General features: G+C 42.6%; 2 long non-coding RNA genes across 2 annotated transcripts; both read right to left on the bottom strand.

The window, feature by feature from the left end:
* Nucleotides 1-2,038: 2,038 nt before the first annotated feature.
* On the bottom strand, nt 2,039-13,988 carry LOC135571419 (uncharacterized). Its single transcript, XR_010463787.1, has 2 exons — nt 13,917-13,988; nt 2,039-7,291 (listed from the first exon to the last, which is right to left on the bottom strand). It is a non-coding gene; the product is annotated as an uncharacterized LOC135571419 (long non-coding RNA).
* LOC135571420 (uncharacterized) lies at nt 10,259-13,908 on the bottom strand. The gene is made up of 2 exons (XR_010463788.1): nt 12,846-13,908; nt 10,259-12,716 (listed from the first exon to the last, which is right to left on the bottom strand). It is a non-coding gene; the product is annotated as an uncharacterized LOC135571420 (long non-coding RNA).
* Nucleotides 13,989-24,966: the final 10,978 nt, after the last annotated feature.

The following is a 24,966-nucleotide window of genomic DNA, read 5'->3' as shown; positions in this document are numbered from 1 at the left end:
TGGCGATTGGCGTGTAGGCTTTTAGGCACTCATACAGTTAGGCCCTACATTTTAGGCTTACCTGCTGATGCTAGATAGCCTCAAATAATGAATGAAAAAACTCAATGTAGCCTATAGGTATAAATTCCACAATAATTATATAATTATGATAGGCTACATTTATGGATTTTTAAGGTATTATTTCTTTATTCAACCCGCCACTAGTGATCCGCTGGTTGACTCATCCCGCGGTCTCTGCGGATATATAACCTCCGCGACTGCGGGTTATGAGTCAACTTGTGATGCGCATGTCCAGATTAGCCTCAGGGGACAGAGCTGTGCAGAGCAGGGGAGACAATAAGACAGAGAAAGGCCTTCCTTCCTGGCTAGGTTTCCTGTGTAGTTCTGCTGACAGAGGGTGTTATTTAGGAGGAGAAAGGGAGAAGAGCCTCTCTGAACCAGATCATTGACAAGCCAAGGAAGAACATATTTTCCTTTTTTCCTGTCACCTCTGGAATGCATAGCCAGTCGTTGCATCCCAAATGGCACCCTATTCCCTATAGTGCACTACTTTGGGCCAGAATCCTATTGGCCCGGGTCAAAAGTGTTCTGGTCAAGATTTGTGCACTATAAAGGGAATAGGGTGCCATTTTGGACGCACCCAATCAGGCTCAGTGAAGTGGATCAGCCCATTTCTGCTATGTTAACCCATCACATATGATACAGGGGTACTGCATTAAATGATGTGCAGCTTATAAAGGCTTCGTAAACACTATATAAATGTGTCACAAATCATAAAGGGTTCATAAATGTAGCATAACTGTGTGACATAACCACTAATGTCAAATGTGACAAACTTATGCTTTATAAAGCGTGGCATAAGCATCACCTATTAAAGGCTTTATAAATCATATTAAATGGAGGGTTCAAAAAGCATTTACAACCTTGTCCTGAATCTTGGTAGAGCATTGCAATGCCAGGATAGTGGGTTCGATTCCCGGGACCACCCATACGCAAACATTTATGCACACATGACTTTAAGTTGCTTTGGATAAGTGTATGCAAAATTGTATATATGATATTACTCTAAAACATTTCTAGGATGGCCTGACCTCTTTACCTGTTGGTTGCATAGCCAATATTGGACCTGACCTCAACAAAAGACGTTTGTAGGGCCTTTTAAAATCTGTTTATATTTTTGGCCCAATTTTGTTTTTTTGCCCAAATTCAGTAGTTTTCTCGATTTAGTTTTTCCAGGTTTCGCTTCCCCACCAGTCTTTTCTGTTTTTCCTACTTTTTAATAGAAAAACAACCAAATTTGATTTTTGTGTTCACAAAAATACTTAAAACACATCAGGGGATGACATTTAATGTCTGGGAAAAATCGAAGAAACTTTTATTTTTGAGTGTAGTTGCCCTTTAATTTAGTGTGCATGCCCTGCACTATTGTTTGGTTGGTGGTGTTTCTGTAGCACAGTAAAGTGCGCATGTGATGAGTTCGCAAAATCAAAAGGCCACTTTCTTTATTGTAATATTAATTTGTTTGTAGTAGTTAAGTGTTGAGTTAGATTACATAATTACCCCAATTTTTATTTCAAATAATTTTGGTGACTTCACAGCAATTACTAGCTAGATGGCTAATTAAACTTAGCTCGCAGGCTCCGCTAAATATAAATCTCCCTAGATACAGCCCCTTCTAATAGTCATGTCATGAGATTTGTAAATGAAAGAGGAATTTTATAATATGAGTTTCCCATCTCCCCATTTAGAGTATTTCTGGCACAGCACAGAAATGATCTTATCCAGATGGTGTGACAAAGGCATTTCCTAACAGACCTGCTAACTTTCTTTGTTGTTACTTTTAAGGTTGGAATCAACATGCAGAACCTCCATGAGGAAGAGAGGCAAGAACGATTCATCTGCCAGCTCAGGGACAAGCTACACTATTAACAGCCCTGCGTAATGTTCAATGTAACTGCATTGATGTACTTTTTTAAAAATTAATGTATTTGTAATGTTAAAAAAATGAGAAAAAAATGGAAATGTACAGTACCAGTCAAAAGTTTGGACACACCTACTCATTCAAGGGTTTTTCTTTATTTTGACTATTTTCTACATTGTAGAATAATAGTGAAGACATAAACTATGAAATAACACATATGGAATCATGTAGTAACCAAACACGTCTTAAACAAATCTAAATATATTTTAGATTTTAGATTCTTCATAGTAGCCACCATTTGCCTTGATTACAGCTTTGCACACTTTTTTCCGACAGTCTTGAAGGAGTTCCCACATATGCTGAGCAGTTGTTGGCTGCTTTTCCTTCGCTCCACCGGCCATCTCATTCCAAACCATCTCAATTTGGTTGAGGTTGGGTGATTGTGGAGGCCAGGTCATCAGATGCAGCCCTCCATCACTTTCCTTCTTGGTGAAATAGCCTTTACACGCTTGTAGGTGTTTTGGGTCCCACTAAGCACAAACCAGATGATATGGCTATCGCTGCAGAATGCTGTGGTAGCCATACTGGTTAAGTGTGTCTTGAATTCTAAATAAATCACAGACAGTGTCACCAGCAAAGCACCCTCACACCTCCTCCTCCATGCTTCACAGTGGGAACCACACATGAAGACATCATCCTTTCACCTACTCTGCGTCTCACAAAGACATGGTGGATGGAACCAAACATCTGAAATTTGGACTCATCAGACCAAAGGACAGATTTCCACCAATCTAATGTCCATTGCTTGTGTTTCTTTGCCCAAGCAAGTCTCTTCTTATTTTTAGTAGTTCTTTAGTAGTGGTTTCTTTTCAGCAATTTGACCATGAAAGCCTGGGGCGGCAGGGTAGCCTAGTGGTTAGAGCGTTGGACTAGTCACCAAAAGGATGCAAGTTCAAATCCCCAAGCTGACAAGTTTCAAATCTGTCATTCTGCTCCTGAACGGGCAGTTAACCCACTGTTCCAAGGCTGTCATTGAAAATAAGATTTTTTTCTTAACTGACTTGCCAAGTTAAATGAAGGTAAAAAAAATTACATTCGCAGTGTCCTCTGAACAGTTGATGTTGAGATGTGTCTGTTACTTGAACTCTGTCAAGCATTTATTTGGGCTGCAATTTCTTAGAATGATAACTTTAATTAACTTATCCTCTGCAGCAGAGGTAACTGGGTCCTCCTTTCCTGTGGCAGCCCTCATGAGAGCCAGTTTCATCATAGCGCTTGATAGTTTTTCAAATCAAAATCAAATCAAATTTTATTAGTCACATGCGCTGGATACAACAGGTACACCACCTTAAAGTGAAATGCTTAATTACATAAATATATGTGTAAGAATAAGAAATAAAAGTAATAAGTAATTAAAAGCAGCAGTAAAATAACAATAGCGAGACTATACAGAGGGGGGTATTTGTACAGAGTCACCGGTTAGTTGAGGTAACATGTAGAGTAGGTATGGTTATTAAAGTTACTATGCATAGATGATAACAACAGAGAGTAGCAGCGGTGTAAAAGAGGAGGGGCAATGCATATCGTCTGGGTAGCCATTTGATTAGATGTTCAGGTTTCTTATAGCTTGGGGGTAGAAGCTGTTTTAGAAGCCTCTTGGACCTAGACTTGGCGCGCCGGTACCGCTTTCCGTGCGGTAGCAGAGAGAACAGTCTATGACTAAGGTGTCTAGAGTCTTTGACAATTCAGGGCCTTCCTCTGACACCACCTGGTGTAGAGGTCCTGGATGGCAGGTAGCTTGGCCCCAGTGATTCCCTGGGCCGTACGCACTACCCTCTGTAGTGCCTTGCGGTCGGAGGCCGAGCAGTTGCCATACCAGGCAGTGATGCAACCAGTCAGGATGCTCACGATGGGGCTGCTGTAGAAACCTTTGAGGATCTGATGACCCATGCCAAATCGTTTCAGTATCCTGAGGGGGAATAGGCATCGTCATGCCATCTTCACGACTGTCTTGGTGTGCTTGGACCATGTTAGTTTGTTGGTGATGTGGACACCAAGGAATTTGAAGCTCTCAACCTGCTCCACTACAGCCCAGTCGATGAGAATGGGGGCGCGCTCTGTCCTCTTTTTCCTGTAGTCCACAATCACCTGCTTTGTCTTGATCACGTTGAGGGAGAGGTTGTTGTCCTGGCACCACATGGCCAGGTCTCTGACCTCCTCCCTATAGGCTGTCTCATCATTGTCAGTGATCAGGCCTACCACTGTTGTGTCATCGGCAAACTTAATGATGGTGTTGGAGTTGTGCCTGGCCGTGCAGTCATGAGTGACAGGGAGTACAGAAGGGGACTGAGCACTCACCCCTGAGGGGCTCCTGTGTTGAGGATCAGCGTGGCGGATGTGTTGTTACCTACCCTTACCACCTGGGGGCGGCCCATCAGGAAGTCCAGGATCCAGTTGCAGAGGGAGGTGTTTTAGTCCCAGGGTCCTTAGCTTGTTGATGAGCTTTGAGGGAACTACGGTGTTGAATGCTGAGCTGTAGTCAATGAATAGCATTCTCACATAGGTATTCCTTTTGTCCAGGTGGGAAAGGGCAGTGTGGAGTGCATCATCTGTGAATCTGTTTGGGCGGTATGCAAATTGGAATGGGTTTCTGGGATAATGGTGTTGATGTGAGCCATGACCCGCCTTTCAAAACACTTCATGGCTACAGACGTGAGTGCTATGGGTGGGGCGGTAGTCATTTAGGCAGGTTACCTTAATGTTCTTGGGAACAGGGACCATGGTGGTCTGCTTAAAACATGTTGGTATTACAGACTCGGACAGGGAGAGGTTGAAAATGTCAGTGAAGACACTTGCCAGTTGGTCAGCGCATGCTCGCAGTACACGTCCTGGTAATCCGTCTGACCCTGCGGCCTTGTGAATGTTGACCTATTTAAAGGTCTTACTCACATCGGCTGCGGAGAGTGTGATCACACAGTTTCCAGAACAGCTGGTGCTCTCATGCATTTTTCAGTATTATTTGTCTCGAAGCGAGCATAGAAGTAGTTTAGCTCGTCTGGTAGGCTTGCGTCACTGGGCAGCTCTCAGCTGTGCTTCCCTTTGTGGTGTGTAATGGTTTGCAAGCCCTGCCACATCCGACCCTGCCATTTAGTCCTGTATTGATGCTTTGCCTGTTTGATGGTTCGTCGGAGAGCATTGTGGGATTTCTTATAAGCTTCCGGGTTAGAGTCCTGCTCCTTGAAAGCGGCAGCTCTAGCCTTTAGCTCAGTGCGGATGTTGCATGTAATCCATGGCTTCTGGTGGGGGTATGTACGTACGGTCACCGTGGTGACGACGTCAACAATGTACTTATTGATGAAGCCAATGACTGATGTGGTGTTCTCCTCAATGCCATCGGAGGAATCCAGAGCTTTTTTCCCCTCTGGTTGCACATTTAACATGCTGATAGAAATTTGGTAAGACAGATTTAAGTTTCCCTGCATTAAAGTATTTAAAGAGCGCCATCTCTGGTTGAACGTTTTCCTGTTTGCTTATTGTGGAATACAGCTCATTCAGTGCGGTCTTAGTGCCAGTATTAGTCTGTGGTGGTATGTAGACAACTACAAAAATACAGATGAAAACTCTCTAGGTAGATAGCGTAGTCTACAGCTTATCATGAGATACTCTACCTCAGGCGAGCAAAACCTTGAGACTTCCTTAAATATCATGCACCAGCTGTTATTTACAAAAAATACATAGACCACCGCCCCTTGTCTTACCAGGCGATGCTGTTCTATCCTGCCGATTCAACGTATAACCTGCCAGCTCTATGTTGATAATGTCGTCGTTCAGCCACGACTCTGTGAAGCATAAGATATTACAGTTTTGAATGTCCCGGTGGTATTTTAATCTTCCATGTGGGTCATCGATTTTATTTTCCAAAGATTGCACCTTTGCTAACAGAATGGAAGGAAGTAAGGGTTTATTTGATCGCCTACGAATTCTCAGAAGGCAGCCCAGCCTCCGGGCCCTTTTTCCCCGCCTTCTCTTCACGCAAATGACAGGGATCAAGGCCTGTTCCCTGGTAAGCAGCATATCATTCACGTCGGGCTCGTCGGACTCGTTAAAGGGAAAAAAAGGTTTCTGCCAATCCGTGGTGAGTTATTTTCAGTCATAAGAGACGGTAGCAGCAACATTATGTACAAAATAAGTTTAAAAAATTTGTTACAAACAACGCAAAGAAACAAACAAAAAAATACAATTGGTTAGGAATACGTAAAACTTCTTCTTTGTTCTCCTGCGCCATCTTGCGACTGCACTTGAAGAAACTTTGAAAGTTCTTGAAATGTTCCGTATTGACTGACCTTAATGTCTGTTCTTGCCATAATATGGACTTGGTCTTTTGTAAACCACCCAGTGGAGGCTCCTCAGAGGAGGAAGGGGAGGACCAAAAAAGTTATCATTTTTCAAATGAAATCAAATATTATTGGTCACAAACACATGGTTAGCAGATGTTAATGTGAGTGTAGCGAAATGCTTGTGCTTCTAGTTCCGACAGTGCAGTAATATCTAACATGTAATCTAACAACTACCTTATACACACAAATGTAATGGGATGGAATAAGAATATTTGCATATAAATATATGTATGCTCGATGGCTGTGCGGCATAGGCAAGATTCAATAGATGGTATATATTACAGTATATACATATGAGTTGAGTAATGTAGGATATGTAAACATTATTAAAGTGGCATTTATAAAGTGACTAGTGATACCTTTATTAAAGTGTCCAGTGACTTGAGTCTATTTTGGCAGGAGCCTCTCTATGTTAGTGATGGCTGTTTAACAGTTTGATGGCCTTGAGATAGAAGCTGTTTTTCAGTCTCTTTGTCCCAGCTTTGATGCACCTGTACTGACCTCGCCTTCTGGATGATAGCGGGGTGAACAGGCAGTGGCTCGGGTGGTTGTTTTCCTTGATGATCTTTTTGGCCTTCCTGTGACATTGGGTGGTGTAGGTGTCCTGGAGGGCAGGTAGATTGCCCCCGGTGATGCGTTATGCATACCGCACTACCCTCTGAAGAGCCTTGCAGTTGAGTGCGGTGCAGTTGCCATACCAGGCGGTGATACAGCCCGACAGGATGCTCTCGATTGTGCATCTTTAAAGGTTTGTGAGAGTTTTAGGTGACAAGCCAAATTTCTTCGGCCTCTTGATGTTGAAGAGGCACTGTTGCGCCTTCTTCACCACGCTGTCAGTGTGGGTGGACCATTTCAGTTTGTCCGTGATGTGTACGCCGAGGAACTTAAAACTTTCCACCTTCTCCACTTCTGTCCTGTCGATGTGGATAAGGGGGTGCTCCCTCTGCTGTTTCCTGAAGTCCACGATCATCTCCTTTGTTTGGGATTAGATAAAACTATGTTAAATATATTCATGTCACCAAATATGGATTAAATTACACTTTTTTTTACAATGAAGGTCAACAGTAACTTCAACAGTAGCACCATGGTGCAGCCGGAGGACAGCTAGCTTCCGTCCTCCTCTGGCTACATTGACTTGACTACTAAACCTAGGAGGCTCGTAGGCCTCACCCCTTTCCATAGACATTCATGGTAATTATGACCACTTCCGGAGGACATCCTCCAACCAATCAAAGCTTTTGCAGTATGAACTGACATGTTGTCCAACCAATCAGAGCATTTGGACCAGAGAATGAACCTATTGAGTTGTGTTGGGATTGTGCCACAGAACATTTTGGGGGTTCTATTGTTGAGAACCTTGGTGACATTGTTGGATAGAGATGACGAGTAAAAAGTGATAAATCAGTTGTAAAAAGGATTTATATGGGCTTTGATGGGACCAGTTTTTCCTAATCAAGTTTTAAAATATATATATTTTTAATTAAATATATTATTGAATTCAAATGTTTGTTCTTTCAAATTACAGGAGACTGTTTGTTGTTTCCTTGATTTTCTAACTTCATTTTTGTGTCCAGTTAGTGCAATTTATTTCAATTTACCTTGCTAACTTCAGTAGCTAGCTAGCTACCAGCGCGAGTGTCCAGTTTTCTGTGTCAGAATGGCCAACGCTGACGAAAATGTTGTGGACTTTTGGTTGAAGAACCCCTTTCCTTCTCTGGTGTACACGGAAAAGGTGCGTATTGAAAGCAAGGGTCGACCTCTACCTGAGATCAGTTTCATGGAGAAGGATGAAAAGGTGAGAGCGTTCAGTACCACCTGACGTCAAAAGTATAGCTGGTTAACGGGGAGCTTTTCATCAAGCCGCCTGTATTGCTGGCCTTGTCTGCGTTTTTGGGCATGCAATTATTTGCTTTTAGAGGACGCGACGAGATGGAAAGTTCCGCCGACAAGCGCAACAACAAGCAGCTTGCAGCGGTAATTGCACGTTACGATGCTTTACTTGCTGAACATATCGAACTTTCGACTGTCTTTTATGGGATGTCGAAAATAATTCCGAATGATGTGATTGCTTCCATCGCATCATCCATTAAAAGATTATTGAGAGAGTTTGACGCAGCGCACTTTTTCGCGTGCTTTGTAAGGCCTACAAGTTGCATAGGCCTGCATGATGAAAACATGCATAAAGCAAGCTCAGCCCTGTGAGTTATATTGTCTATCAGTTGTTTTCTATGTGTCTAGGTAGAGGAAATCCCCCTCCTAATCTAGACTAAATATAATTTATATGAACAAATTTAAGGCAGCTGCAGTTTGACAGGGTTTTCACCCCCACAGGTCCAGGAGTTTGTTTCAGGAGTTTAAAAAAAACTTGATTAGGAAAAACTGATATCATCATAGCCCATATAAAACCCTTTTACAACTGATTAATCACTGTCATACCTTATAGGATCCAGAGTTTTCCTATTTAGGTTAACATATGAGGGAAAAATTACCCCACCGCTCTGGGACCTAATGGTGCCACCAGTCTGCTTGCAGTTATCAGTTGTCATTAGGCATGTGAATGATCAGGGCTTTATTCAGGAACGTTTCTTGGGTTACTTCGATGTGTCAAGTGGACGAGATGCGCAGTCTGTGTTTGACTTCATAGTTGTCCAAACCTACGATGGTGCAGCTGTAATGGAATGTATCTGCTATTTGACTACTCCACTCCACTACCTTTGTCAACTTTCTCCTGACATGAACTGAAGCCACATCTCATATGCCCAACTCATCCACTGGCACAATGAACGCTTCCCCTCCTAGCACTGTGAGAACCCCTATACATTTTTTGTCATTACTGTATGTAGAGTCAATCACAAACACAATCACATTATTACACATCAATGATTTTACTCCTTGCTTGGACTAACTCATTCTTAGCTCTTTTGTCCAACTGTGTAGTGTGTTGTGTTATTGTTTTTTGTCTTCCCTGTCAAATCCTATCCTGCACTGGTCAAGTCTCTGAACACCTCTACTCATGCCTCATACCCCCATTCAATCACTGCTGTGATCCCTTTCCAACACTGTAAGTAGCCCTCTCATGTTTTCATTAAATGCTTTAGGTTAAAATAATTGGTCTTTGATGATTTTTGAAACACACTTTGTCATCTCCGTGCGTTACGCACCTATACCGTGGGTCTCCCATCCTCCTCAATTTTCAAGTCACCAGCCTCCACTGATACCACCCCTACCTTGTCACAACACAACTGATAGGCTCAAACGCATTAACATGGAAAGAAATTCCACAGATTAACTTTTAACAAGGCACACCTGTTAATTGAAATGCATTCCAGGTGACTACCTCATGAAGCTGGTTGAGAGAATGCCAAGAGTGTGCAAAGTTGTCATTAAGGCAAACGGTGGCTTTTTGAAGAATCTCAAATATAACTATTTAAAAAATTCAGACTTTTCTGGTTACTACATGAATCCATATGTGTTACTTCACAATTCTGATGTCTTCACTTTTATTCTACAATGTAGAAAACAGCTAAAATAAAGAAAAACCCTGGCAATGAGTAGGTATGTCCAAACTTTTGACTGGTAACTGTATGTGTTATAAATGACCAAAGGGGTCTGACTTTAAAGTGTCACGTGATATACAGTCTTTATCGATGTGTCATGAATGACCGAAGGTGTCTCACTTCAAATGAAGTGTTACAGGACACTACATAAATAGGTTATTCATGTTCTGATGATTTATGAAAGACAGCCACAAAGTCGTGATCATGGCAAAATTCTGCGCATTTCAACCATTTCTCTTCTTAACATATGAATTTTAAACCTTAACCCTAACTAATGAAGGACAAGGTTGATGCGTTGGTCCAACAGACATTCCCACACATTTGGGCGGAAGTGTCTGGGAACGCGATTAGGTGGAATGCGACTAACATGACTTTACTTCAGATCGTGTGCCACCCTTTAATGAAGTACATGTTTATATCATATTCGACACAAGTGGCTTATGTGACATTTGACATTGGTGATTATGTCACACAGTTATGTCACATGTATGAACCCTTTATAAAGCATGACATATGGTCATAGATGCTTTGTAACACATTAATACAAGTATTTATGAAGGCATTAGGAAGGCTTTATAAATCATTTAACCGATACAGGTTTGGGAGGACTGACCTCAGCAATAGATAAAGAATCTTTATAAAACAGACTTGGAAGCATGTGTGCGCTTGTGTACACGTAGGGTATTCTCATTGTAGACACAAAACAATGCCCCGTGACATTTGTCAATCATTGATGACTCAAAATTCAAAAAAGGCACTCACACATCTGAGCTGACTTTGTGCAGGTGCATGGTAACAGTTGAATGAGATGAGGAAAAAAAAGAAGAAACCCGCACACTGCTCTTGCTACAGTAGCATCAGTGCTGTTTATTAAGTTACATGTATCGGCCTCGAGGTCTTCGTTAGAGCTTTTTTTTTTTCTCTCTCAAAGTCATCCTTCTGCTTCCACTATGGCCCTGTTTCAATGACACAGGTGTCAGGAAAAATGGTTGTTTCATATTTCAGTTGAATATGAATCACTTCCTTTCTATTTAGTTGAGTGCAACACCCAATAACAAAATCACTTGCCTATTGAGACACTTCCCTGTCTAGTCCCTAGGGTCATCATGGTCACGACAGAGATTGCAGCTATATACAGAGTTGCTGAGATACAGAGTGGAATCCACATCATGTGATGAGTAATACTTCCATTTCATCTTTTCATACCAAAGGTACACTATATATAGAAAAGTATGTGGACACCCCATCAAATTAGTGGATTTGGCTATTTCAGCAACACTTGTTGCTGACATGTGTATAAAATCGAGCACAGCGCCATGCAATCTCCATAGACAAACACTGGCAGTAGAATGGACTTACTGAAGTAACTTTCAACATGGCACTGTCATAGGATGCCACCTTTCCAATAAGTCAGTTCGGCAAATTTTTGCCCAGCTTGAGCTGCTCCGTAAGTGTTGATATTGTGAAGTGGAAACGTGTAGGAGCAACAACGGCTCAGCCTCGAAGTGATAGGCCGCACAAGCTCACAGAACGGGACCGCCGAGTGCTGATGTGTGTAGCACCTAAAGATTGTCTGTCCTCGGTTGCAACACTCACTACCGAGTTCCAAACTGCCTCTGGAAGCAACGTCAGCAAAATAACTGTTTGTCGGGAGGTTTATGAAATGGGTTTCCATGGCCAAGCAGCCGCACATAAGCCTAAGATCACCATACGCAATGCCAAGCATCAACTGGAGCGGTGTAAAGCCTGCCTTCATTGGTCTCTGGAGATGTGGAAACGCATTCTCTGGAGTGATGAATCACGCTTCACCATCTGGCAGTCAGGCTAGGCCCCTTAGTTCCAGTGAAGGGAAATCTTAACGCTACGTCATACAATGACAGTTTGGAAGCTTCTGTGTTACCAACTTGGTGGCAACAGTTTGGGGAAGGCCTGTTTCAGCATGACAATGCCCCGGTGCACAAAGTCACCTCGGCAGGTGGTTAGACTGTTGGGCCAGTAACTGAAAGGTTGCTAGATCGAATCCCTGAGCTGACAAGGTAAAAAAAAAAATCTGCCCCTGAACAAGGCAGTTAACCCAATACTCCTAGGCTGTCATTGTAAATAAGAACTGACTTGCCTAGTTAAATAAAGGTTCAAAAACAAAATGTAAAAACATAGAACATCTTTGGGATGACTTGGAACCCCAACTGCGAGCCGGGCCTAATCGCCCAACATCAGTGCCCGACCTCCCTAATGCTCTTGTGGCTGAATGGAAGCAAGTCCCCTCAGCAATGTTCCAACATCTAGTGGAAAGCCTTCCCGGCAAAGAAGAGGGTGTTGTAGCAGCAAAGGGGGGACCAACACCATGTTAATCCCCATTTTTGAATATGATGTTCGACTAGCAGGTGTCCACATAATTTTGGTCATGTAGTGTATTCATGTAGTGTACTAGCCAATTGCCCTGTCCACAGCAGAGCAGCTGACTCATATATACCACCGGAAGGCTTGAGTCCCTGAGAGGAACAATGTGAGGAGTGAATCCTGGCATCACGTCTGGCCACCTGACCATAGCGTCAGCCTGGACCCAAAGTAACCAATCAGACCACATTTTGGACCCAAAAGAACCAATCAGACAACAGCCTGGATCCAAAGGAACCAATAAGACTACAGTCTGGACCAAAGGGAACCAATCCGACCGCAGCCTGGACCCAAAGGAGACAATTAGCTCCTCTCCGAGTCCATAATTAAGGGAGTCTTCTTCCTTTGGCCTTTTTTCGCTCAGTGTTCTGTGCCAGGGGAGTTTCTCCTGAATGTTGACTTTGATTCCTGGACTGGTCTATTGTCTGAATGGGTCCATTGGTCCTTATGGAAGACAAACAGAATGTAAAACAGCATAGTAAAACATTTGACTATATCTATTGTTATTCTTTCTGAACCGGTTATTATTTTCTCACTTTCTTACTTCTTTTGAGTAGTGATTTTTCTACGTACATACGTCAGTGCTCAAACTCTGTCCTCCCCCTCAAAAACAGGAAGTCTTTCTAGTGAAGAGAAACATTGACCAAGCAGCACCTTGCCTCCCCTCTGGCTTCCTGAGAATCCTGGGAGGAAACTGGCCGCAGGGGCAGAGTGGGAGAAAAACTGTGACTTCAGCACATATTTCTGCCTCTCAGGCAGGACCTGAGACACCACACACACACACATGCATTCACAGCACGCACACACGTACACATGCACACACACAGTGCCCATGCATGTATAGTACGGCATACACACACACATGAGCGCGCGACCTGGCCAGATGCCCTCTGGACTACCTCTCTCTCTGCCAGTCGTTTATCACGGCCCAGGGAAGAGAGAAAGAGGGGAGAGGGCAGGCCCCAGATTGACTGGATTTTTTGGGGGGGTTGACTTGTGTTTTGTTTAAAGAGTTGCGAGCAACTCGCTGCTAACTCAGCATAAATTGCTGGCAGCTTGGCCTGGGAGTTTTCATGTTTTTATTTCTGTTTTTTTTTTCTCAGATCTGGAGAAATTAGGTTGGGAACACTAGGTACACACTCACACAGTACCACAGACATATAGAACATGAGTACAGCACATACAACACATTGATTATACACATAGCAATACTAACAATACATATGTGACCAACATTTCTTCAACATGTGACTCTTTAAATAATCCACCTTCAAATCAATATTGATCAAATCACAACTTTTGTCACCTACGCTGAATACAACTGGTGTAGGCTTTACCATGAAATGTTTGCCTACGAGCCCTTCCCAACGGTGTAGTTTAAAAAATAAGAATAAAAAGAAAAATAGTAACACAAGGAATAAAATACACAAGAATGAAGCTATATACATGGAGTAGCAATACCAGAACAATGTGCAGAGGTAGGAGGTATTTGAGATACATGAACATGAAGGCAGGGTAAAGTGACTAGGCATCGGATAGATAATAATAAGAGTAAAATAAAGAATAGCAGCAGCAAAAGATGAGTGATCAAACTAGACTTAAACAGACCCCTTTAGTTTAAAAGAACTTCATCCAATAGCCTACCTTGCTGACTGTCTGAGCTTTTCACTCTCTTGCCCCACATCTCTTGATCTCCTCATTTATCTAAACACAGCAAACTACTGCTTCCTGTTGGAATCACATGACTGCTAGATCATTCCGTGGAACATTGTGAATATTCTGAAATGTTCTTAGAAGCTAACTTTTTTTGTTCGAGGCTGTTTTAACATACTGTACATATTGTACTTTTGTCATGTTGCACAATAGGCCCTACTGTGGTTTCCCGATAAATGTTCTAGGATTACAAAAGTGCAGTTTTTATTTTCAGAGTGATTTCAATGTTTTTAACTCAAAAGCCACTTTAATGCATCATGGATTCACATTCACAGTTCCAGACGGATCGAGGCAAAATGCTCTCCTCCGTTTTCAGATGTGTCTAGTGTTGCCATCTTGTGGGCGTTTATTGAAACAACAAGCACTACAGACCCACACATGGCCCTGTTTGTGGGAGACAGATTTGGGGCTGGTTTCCCAAATACAGATTAAGCCTAGTACTGAACTAAAAAGAGTTTAATTGAGAATATTCCTTTAGAATGCTTTCCCAGAATGCTGTCTGGAAAACTGGCCCAAAATGTTTGGTGGACTGTTATGTCAATAGTTATGTTTCCATCCATTTGGATCAGATCTTCATGCAAATATTCTAAAATATCACAAAGAAAATGTGTTTTCCCACCAGTGGTGTTTCAAACAAACGGATTTGTGAATAAAAGTCAGTGATGGGCGACGACATAGTGCACACAAAAAAATGTACCTTTTCGCTTAAGTTTCCAGTTACCGAAAAAAAATCTGAAATTCAATGTGTTTCCATCACATTTCAACTACTTATAGTTGTCACAAAAACTGTTGCGTTAAATAGAAAATGTGTCTACTCTGGTCTTGACACGTGTGCTCTAGCCAACAGCTCGCAGATACAGTGCAGGTGTACATGATGGAAGTAGAATGGATAAGAAGCGAGAATATTTTAATTTGTCAAATGGTAGTCAAGCATCAATCAACATGTCACCAACATAATACCGTTGATATTAATTGGAAAGCAGCATCAAGAGCACCTTTCAACACCCTGTGAAGTTCATCATAATTAATTTAATCATCACGTGACTTCAAGTTTACTTCGATATTATGGTTATTATATAAATATTAAAGGCCTTTCTGCTTCAATTTCTTGCATAATTAAATTTACTGACACAAAAAGATCCCACCATGTCAAACGAACACATTATATCAAAAAGAAAGGAGGACCAAGGCACTCTTCATATAATTAATTAAAATGCCTTTATTTGTATGGCATGTTCAATAGAAACAAAGTTTTAAAAATCCGATGCGTTTCGGCTGCATGGCCTTCGTCAGGAGTACAAAGAAATAATACAATGTCCTCTTTTGAACAGCTTTTCCAATTATCCCTAATTGGAAGAGGGGGAGTGGTTACAAAATTGATTGGACACACCTAGGAAGCAATACTATACACATTAAAAAGTGAAATACTGTAGCTATGTTATCATAAAAATACAACTCCAAGCTAGAAGTATCAGAACACTTAGAAAGGTAGTTCTAACCTTAAATATGACTGATAGAAGTGTCAAGAATAAGAAAGCAATATATTCCATAGTACACTAGAACACAGCAAAACATGAACAACAACAGTCTAACCATAGCTGCGGGCAAATGAGCAAAATGTCCACTAGATGACAGCAAATGGACCTATCACGACCCTACGGGAAGGGGGAGAAATCCATATCTTCATTTAAACCAGGGTATTTAGTGGCCTGTAGTTTGTAAATCCAAAACCTTTCCCTTTGGTTTAGCTGTTTCAGACGGTCCCATTTTCTAATAGAGGCCGGAATATGATCAATACCCATAGCTTGTCGGAGGCAGGGTTGCCATGGTGTAAGGACTTGTAGTGCCTTGCCATGGGGTAGTCTTCATTGCCTACCCGAATGGCGTACTTGTGTCCGTCCAATGTAGAACACCTTGCACTGTGGACATTCCAATCTGTAGATGACATGAGTGGTTTTGCAGTTAATGAAATGCTTGACGTAAATACTCCATTTTGGAAGCTGTGTCAACAAAATACTTCTTCTGTGCAATATTTCTGCAATGGTTGCACTGGTTACATTTAAAAGAGCCCTTGGGTTTGTGGTTTAGCCAAGTTGTTTGAGAGTCACCAGGAAGATAACTGTGGACTAATTTGTAATTTAGGGTAGGACATCTCTTAAAACTTATGACTGGTGGCTCAGGAAATACTTGGCATAGTAGCGTATCACTTTGGATGATTCCCAATTATTTTTAATGATTCTTTTAATGTTCTCTGCTTCAGTGCTGTATTTTGTAACAAAATACACTCTCTCTGATGTATCACGAGGCACTCCCCTTCAGTAATCCAGCCCTTATACCGGCATCTTTCAGGACCTGAACGCTGTAGCCCCGATTCAAGAAGATATTCTCCAATTCAGTAGATTTGACACTGTAGTCTGTTTCCTGATCGCAAATTCTGCGGACTCTTTGGAATTGGCCATATGGAATATTGTCTTCTACGGACACATTATATGTTGGCATTATTCAAATTGTACCGAAACTACCTGTTTCCATCACAGCTGTCCGATATTGTTTTATATGTTATGACTTTACTCGCATAAAAAATATGGATGGAATTATTCAAATTATCTTGCTCTTTTGTCGATAACAATATTATAATGTAGGCTATATATGCGCTGTAGCCAACAGCATGCAGATATAATTGTTGGCTAGAGCGCATGTGCCATTACCAGAGTGGGCACATTTGCTAAATAACGCAACGTTTTTTGTGAAAAAAGAAAACTTCAGTAGTTTTGAAATGCGAATCATTTTTATTTTATTTTATTCGGTACATCGGAATTTAACCGCTAAATGTATTTTTATGTGCGCTATGTCGTCACGCACAGACTTTTACTACCGAGGTAAAGACAGTTTCAAGTTGGAGATCCGACGGATATTCGCGCTTTCAAACCACTTGAGCCACAGACTCCAATGTTGGAAAAATTGAGCACAACATTGCACAGGTCTTATTTTCACGATATGGGCATTAATTCCCTTTCCAAAGCTAATAAACGTGGAAATGTGAGCAGCATTTTGTATTCCACGTTTAATTAGTTAGGGAGTGTAAACAAAGTACAAACTTTTTTTACATTCAAATTTCAAAAGCTCCTTGGTCATGTGATCCTTTAGTTTGTACATTTTCATCTCACATGGTTTTACATGAATTTTTTCAAATTTAGAATTTCAATAGCTCTTTGGTCATGTGACCTAGTGACTTCAAACAAGGTTCAGAATGTCCACTAAATGGGCCTACATATTGCACACCCTTTAGTTTGTCCATTTTCATCTCACACGTATTTACATTAATTTTTCAAAATGTCCAAGGAGCTACTGAAATGTTACATTTTAAAAAATCCATGTGGGTCTTTGGGTGTTTGTGCCTATAAAGTGCCAACTCAATTCTACCACTGACTAGTCTCTCATGCCCCTATGAATGGGGACACAGGGCAATAGTTTTGAATCTAAACCAGATTTTTTTACTGGAGTACACTAACCCCTAATTGGGGCTCTTTTCTTGACACACAGTAGCAGTTTACCAGATAAGAAGTCAAGAAGATCAAAAAGTAGATTGTTGTAAGGGTGTATTACATCCTGTGCTGCCCCATTGTCATATCCATTCTGGATTCTGTGGTAAAATCATAGCTGAAAAATGCCTCTATGTATGTGTTTACATTTTCTGCCAAGACAGAACCGCCAAAGGGGGTGGAGTTGCAATCTACTGCAGAGACAGCCTGCAGAGTTCTGTCATGCTATCCAGGTCTGTGCCCAAACAGTTCGAGCTTCTACTTTTAAAAATCCACCTTTCCAGAAATAAGTCTCTCACTGATGCCGTTTGTTACAGATCCCAATCAACCCCCAGCTGTGCCCTGGACACCACATGTGAATTAATTGCCCCCCGTTTATCTTCAGAGAGTTTGTACTGTTAGGTGACCTAAACTGGGATATGCTTAACACTCCGGCTGTCCTACAATCTAAGATAGATGCCCTCAATCTCACCCAAACTATCATGGAACCTACCAGGTACAACCCCAAATCCGTAAACTCGGCCACCCTCATAGATTTCATCCTGACCAACCTGTCCTCTAAATACACCTCTGCTATCTTCAACCAGGATCTCAGCGATCACTGCCTCATTGCCTGCGTCCGCAATGGGTCCGCGGTCAAACGACCTCATCCCGTCAGTAGAGGATGCCGGGTCATTCTTTAAAAGTGCTTTCCTCGCCATCTTAAATAAGCATGCCCTATTCAAAAAATGTAGAACCAGGAACAGATATAGCCCTTGGTTCACTCCAGACCTGACTGCCCTTGACCAGCACAAAAAACATCCTGTGGCGTACTGCATTAGCATCGAATAGCCCCGCGATATGAAACTTTTCAGGGAAGTTAGGAACCAATATACACAGGCAGTTAGGAAAGCAAAGGCTATCTTTTTCAAACAGAAATATGCATTCTGTAGAACAAACTCCAGTCCATGGAGAATAAGAGCACCTCCTCACAGCTGCCCACTGCACTGAGGCTAGGAAACACTGTCACCACCGATAAATCTACGATTATCGAGAATTTCAATAAGCATTTTTCTACAGCTGGCCTTGATTTCCACCTGGCTACCCCTACCCGGTCAACAGCTCTGCACCCCCCACAGCAACTTGCCCAAGCCTCCCCATTTCTCCTTCACCCAAATCCAGATAGCTGATGTTCTGAAAGAGCTGCAAAATCTGGACCCCTACAAATCAGCTGGGTTAGACAATCTGGACCCTTTCTTTCTAAAATTATCCGCCGCAATTATTGCAACATCTATTACTAGCCTGTTCAACCTCTCTTTCTTATCATCTGAGATCCCCAAAGATTGGAAAGCTGCCGCGGTCTTCCCCCTCTTCAAAGGGGAAGACACTCTAGACCCAAACAGTTTCAGACCTATATCTATCCTACCCTGCCTTTCTAAGGTCTTTGAAAGCCAAGTTAACAAACAGATCACCATTTCGAATCCCACCGTACCTTCTCCGCTATGCAATCTGGTTTCCGAGCTGGTTATGGGTGCACCTCAGCCACGCTCACGGTCCTAAACGATATCATAATCTCCATCGACAAAAGACAATACTGTGCAGCCGTATCCATCGACCTGACCAAGGCTTTCGACTCTGTCAATCACCGCATTCTTATCGGCAGACTCAACAGCCTTGATTTCTCAAGTGACTGCCTCGCCTGGTTCACCAACTACTTCTCAGATAGAGTTCAGTGTGTCAAATGGGAGGGCCTGTTGTCCGGACCTCTGCCAGTCTCTATGGGGGTGCCACAGGGTTAAATTCTCAGGCCGACTGTTTTCTCTGTATACATCAATGATGTCGCTCTTGCAGCTGGTGATTCTCTGATCCACCTCTACGCAGACAACACCATTTTGTATACTTCTGGCCTTTCTTTGGGCACTGTGTTAACTAACCTTCAGATGAGCTTCAATGCCATACAACTCTCCTTCCGTGGCCTCCAACTGCTCTTAAATGCAAGTAAAACTAAACGCAAGCTCTTCAACTGATCGCTGCCCGCATCTGCCCACCCGCCTAGCATCACTACTCTGGACGGTTCTGACTTAGAATTTGTGGACAACTACAAATACCTAGGTGTCTGGTTAGACTGTAAACTCTCCTTCCAGACTCATATTGAGCATTTCCAATCCAAAATTAAATCTAGAATCGGCTTCCTATTTCGCAACAAAGCATCCTTCACTCATGCTGCCAAACATACCCTCGTAAAACTGACTATTCTACCGTTCCTTGACTTCGGTGATGTCATTTACAAAATAGCCTCCAACACTCTACTCAGCAAATTGGATGCAGTCTATCACAGTGCCATCTGTTTTGTCACCAAAGCCCCATATACTATCCACCACTGCGACCTGCATGCTGTTGATGCCTGGCCCTCACTTCATATTCGTCGCCAAACCCACTGGCTCCAGGCCATCTATAAGTCTTTGCTAGGTAAAGCCCCACCTTATCTCAGCTCACTGGTCACCATAGCAGCACCCACACATAGCACGCGCTCCAGCAGGTATATTTCACTGGTCATCCCCAAAGTCAATTCCTCCTTTGGCTGCCTTTCCTTCCAGTTCTCTGTTGCCAATGAATGGAACAAATTGCAAAAATCACTGAAGCTGGAGACTCATATCTCCCTCACTATCTTTAAGACGTAGTGACTCAGAGCTTCTAAATGGTGTATAATAAACTGTAGTTGGAGGAAACATGAGGGAGTAATGACTCGGCGCTTCTATCTTTAAGCATCAGCTATCAGAGCAGCTTACAGACCATTGCACCTGAACATAGCCCATCTGTAAACAGCCCATCCAACTACCTCATCCCCATATTGTTATTTATATTTTTTGCTCCTTTGCACTGCAGTATCTCTACTCGCACATTCATCTTTTGCACATCTATCTCTCCAGTGTTTATTTGCGAAATTGTAATTATTTTACTTATAGTGATAAGGAAAACAGCATACAAATTTGGCTTGTGTATCCATTTGCCTATAACTAATCATAATTACATTTATTTTTACATAAAAAAGAGAATACTTCAAAATGAGAAGATCCTGCCATGGAAAAGATGAGTGGGCGGACATAAAGTGGAAAGGAGGGGAAATAACTCACACCATATAGCAGGACACCTTCATCTGTGGGGTCTTTGTAATGCAGCTTTGACAGTTATATTCTCAATAATGAATGGTTAGCTGTTATGTGACAATTACGTCAAAAATGCTATTTTATTTTTTGGTGTAGATGGCCAAGGAAGTTGCACAGAACTTCCCCAACATCCTCTCCCAAACTGATATGGAACCTTCAAAAACACATGGAGATAACTGCGAAAAGAAATGTCTGAGGATATACTAAAAATGTCTGGTATGTAAATGACATTTAATTCAAAGTAAATGTAAATTCTTTATTTTTATGTAGCTGTGTGGGACAGCCATATGTTCAGTTCATGCCTATGATTTCAGATTTCAACAAGGCAACAACTGCTTCATGTGGGCCACTGATAAAGAACCTGGATGTGGCCCAAAGACTGACTGGGTTAGTAACTTTATTTAACATGTTTATAATCTTTTGACAACAGTGACGGCATGTAAAACAATTTATGATATAACACAATGGATGGCTAATTCGTCATTCGTTATTACTGCATTGATATTTGATATAATTTATAACGTGCTACATTTTGTTTTAGATTGAATGTTTTGCATGCCAACGGTGGTTCCATGTGCTGTGCCTAGGAATGAAGACAAAGGAGTTCAACAGAGTAAAGAACTGGAAGTGCTGTCTTTGTTGTTGAAAATGTATGCCATTCCCCATCCACACAGAAGAGGCTCTGAAAGGTACATCAACCAGGGATCAAGAGAAAGTTAACACTGTGAAATGTTTCATACTTAATTGAAGTTAAGTGTCTGTTGATGTCACGACTTCCGTCACCGGCTTTCTAGCTGCTACCGATCCACGTTTCTTTTTCCATTTGTGATGTCTTCATTGTACACACCTGGTTCCCATTACATTATTATTTCCCTATTTAACCCTCTGGTTGTCATTATGTTTTGTGCTTGATTGTTCCCGGTTCTGTGTTAGTCTGTTGTGTTAGGGTTTGTGATCTCTGCGTGGATTTATTTTTGCAGATTATTTTTCCTGAGTAAAAGTACGTTATTTTACTCAGTTCTGTGTCCTGCGCCTGACTCCGTTCTCACCTCTGCACAGCTAACACATGACAGAATCAAGCACCATTTTAATGGAGTCAGCAGGTGCACCCAGTCCTCCGGTACCAGTAGAGGAACGTGTCCAGCAGCACGCGACGATGCTCCAACATCTTGGCCCAGTCATGGATCGCATGCTGCTCACCCATGGAGCGATGGGGATAAAGTTTTTTTTCCCACAACCCCATCAACTTCAATCCAACCAACACCACAACCCACACCGCTGTCCACCCCTCCGTCATCTGGACCCAGTGGTATTCGGCTCTCGCTCCCGAGCGCATATGATGGGACGGCTGCCGGGTGCCAGGGGTTCCTGTTCCAGTTGGAGCTCTACCATGGCGACCGTCCACCCGACTCCCTCGGGATACGAGAGCGTATCCGCCCTCATCTCCTGTCTGTCAGGGAAAGCACTTGAGTGGGCATAGACTCAGCGTTGGTCCTCTATGAGGATTTCACCCGCCGCTTCCGAGCGGTCTTCGATCATCCACCTGAGGGGAGAGCGGCGGGGGAACGCTTGTTCCATCTCGACAGGGGATGAGGAGCACACAGGAATTCGCACTGGACTTCAGGACCCTGGCTGCCAGCGCGGGATGTAATGAGAGGGCCCTGAAAGACCATTACCGATGTAGTCTACTTGAGGACGTTCGTCGGGAGCTGGCCTGCAGGGACACCACCCTTACCCTCGACCAGCTGGTTGATTTATCCATCCGGCTGGATAACCTGTTGGCCACCCGCTGACGTCTGGATCGGGGTGCGTCCATTCCATCCCCCAGCACCTCCGATCCTACACCTATGGAGCTCGGAGGTGCTGCTCTAAGGATGACCGGAGGAGGGGGCTGTTTCTTGCACTACCTGTGACCGCAGAGGACACACTGCTGGTCGGTGCTGGAGAGGTTCCCCAGGAAGTCGAGGCAGCAGGCAGGGCACTGGTGGATCATCCCAGGTGAGTATGCACCCAACTCACCCAGAGCTTCCTGTTGCACACATGTGTATATCTATAGAATTTCCTGAGATTTCCCAGCATAAGGCGCTAGTAGATTCAGGCGCAGCTGGGAATTTTATTGACCGGTCGTTTGCTCTTAGATTAGGGATCCCTATTGTTCCTGTTGATATGCCCTTCACTGTACATTCCTTAGATAGTTGTCCTTTAGGGTCGGGCCTGATTAGGGAGGTCACAGCTCCATTATGTATGATAATGCAGGAGGGCCATAAGGAGAGAATTAGTGTCTTCCTGATCGATTCTCCTCAATTTCCTGTGGTGTTGGGGCTTCCCTGGTTGGCTTATCATGACCCCACTATTTTGTGGCAACAGAAGGCTCTCAAGGGATGGTCACGTCAATGTTCAGGGAGATGTATAGGTGTTTCCATAGGTGCAACTACGGTGGAGAGTCCAGGTCTCCACCATGCACATCCCCTCTGAATATGCCGATTTACCACCCCATCGATGGGGGGGGATTGTGTGATAAATCTCCTGGTAGACGCAGCACTTCCCAGGAGTCACGTGTGTCCTCTGTCACAGGAGAAGACGGCGGCTATGGAAACCTATGTCACCAAATCTCTGGGACAGGGATACATTTTCCTTTATGGTTGATATTAACGACGAAAGGAGATATTATCTCTCTCACTGTTAAATACTGTGGAAAAATAAAAAACAGTGAAAATAGGTACTTAGAACTACCAATTATTGTAGATAAATATTAAAGAAAAGGGTAAACACAACACTGGACTGAACCCCCTAATTGTAAAACTAATATTAATGTACAACAATATAGAAGATACATGACTAGAGGTTATGCAATATGGGTGTATATCCACTGCATGCTTCTTAGGTGTGTATTTGACATGACCAAGGAGCTATTGCAAATTTGAAACTATGAAAAATATACGTTACACCGTGTGATTTTACAGTACAAACAAGATTGTGCAATATAGAAGGGTTGTCAGCAGACATTAGGTCACATGACCAAGGAGCTATTGAAATTTTACACGCAAAAAAAATCCATGTAAAACCATGTGAGATGAAAATGGACAAACTAAAGGGTCCGCAATGTGTAGAGCCACTTAGTGGACATTCTGAACCTTGTTTGAAGTCACCAGGTCACATGACCAAGGAGCTATTGAAATTCTACATTTGGAAAAATTAATGTAAAACCATGTGAGATGAAAATGGACAAACTAAAAGGTGTGCAATGTGTGTCTATGCCATCGGGTTAGCTACATCCAGTTTTGAAAGTGTTTGGAGTAATGGTTAAAGAGCTATTGAAATTAAAAATTAGATTTGTAACTATGTTGACGGTCCCTAACTGCTGTTGGTGGATGTAAGGAAAACCTGAAACTGTCTTTACCTCGGAACTTTACTGTCAATTTGATGGAAACAACACTTGTGGGAAAGTGCGCAAATTATTTTTATACGGATTTTCGAATATTCACATGAAAATATGTCGCCAATTGGATGGATATTTAGTGAATAACACCACAGTGTAACCAGAATGTACAAATAAAGGAACTACTTTAAATATTTGCCCTTCTATTCCCATAAACTCCAATGGTCAGGGGGGGTAGCATACCATTTCCCCTAACACTCTTGCAACAATAGCTTAACTTTGCATATGTTATATGTAGCTAATTGTAATAATGTGTTAATGGAAGATACAGTACATACATTGTATTTCAAGAATATATTCTTAATCCGCAATAAAATGTGAAATAGGGGATAGTCCAGTAACTCTCTTTACCATGAGTCCACTGATTACACTCTGGGTTGGGTTTTTCAATCAATCAAAATACAAACGCAACACTGAAAGGGCGAACCACCGCATTTAACCATGGCAAGGTGACTGGGAACATGGACGTGTACACGCAGACCAGCTATGACCTTCGTAAGGCAATCAAATAGACAAAACAACAGTACAGGGGACAAAGTGGAGGTGCATTTCAACGGCCCAGACAGGAGACGTATGTGGCAGGGACTCCACACAATCACAGATTATAAAGTGAAAGCCAGCCATGTAGCGGACTCCCTCGCCTGGCTCCTGGACAAGCTAAACACCTTCTTCGCCCACTTCAAGGAAAAAAAACATTGCGTGTGGTCTCGTTCTCCATGGCTGTCGTGAGTGAATCATTTATGCTCTCAAGGCTGCAGGCCAGACGAGATCCCAAGGCGCATCCTCAGAGCATGTGCAGTCCAGCTGGCTGGAGTGTTCATGGACAATCTCTCTATATCCAACTGTTGTCCCCA

This window comes from Oncorhynchus nerka, linkage group LG4 (assembly GCF_034236695.1).
Source record: "Oncorhynchus nerka isolate Pitt River linkage group LG4, Oner_Uvic_2.0, whole genome shotgun sequence".
In the NCBI taxonomy this organism is placed as follows: Eukaryota; Metazoa; Chordata; class Actinopteri; order Salmoniformes; family Salmonidae; genus Oncorhynchus; species Oncorhynchus nerka.
The sequence above is the reverse complement of the archived record's forward strand: the minus strand, read 5'-3'. Positions and strand labels throughout refer to the sequence as shown.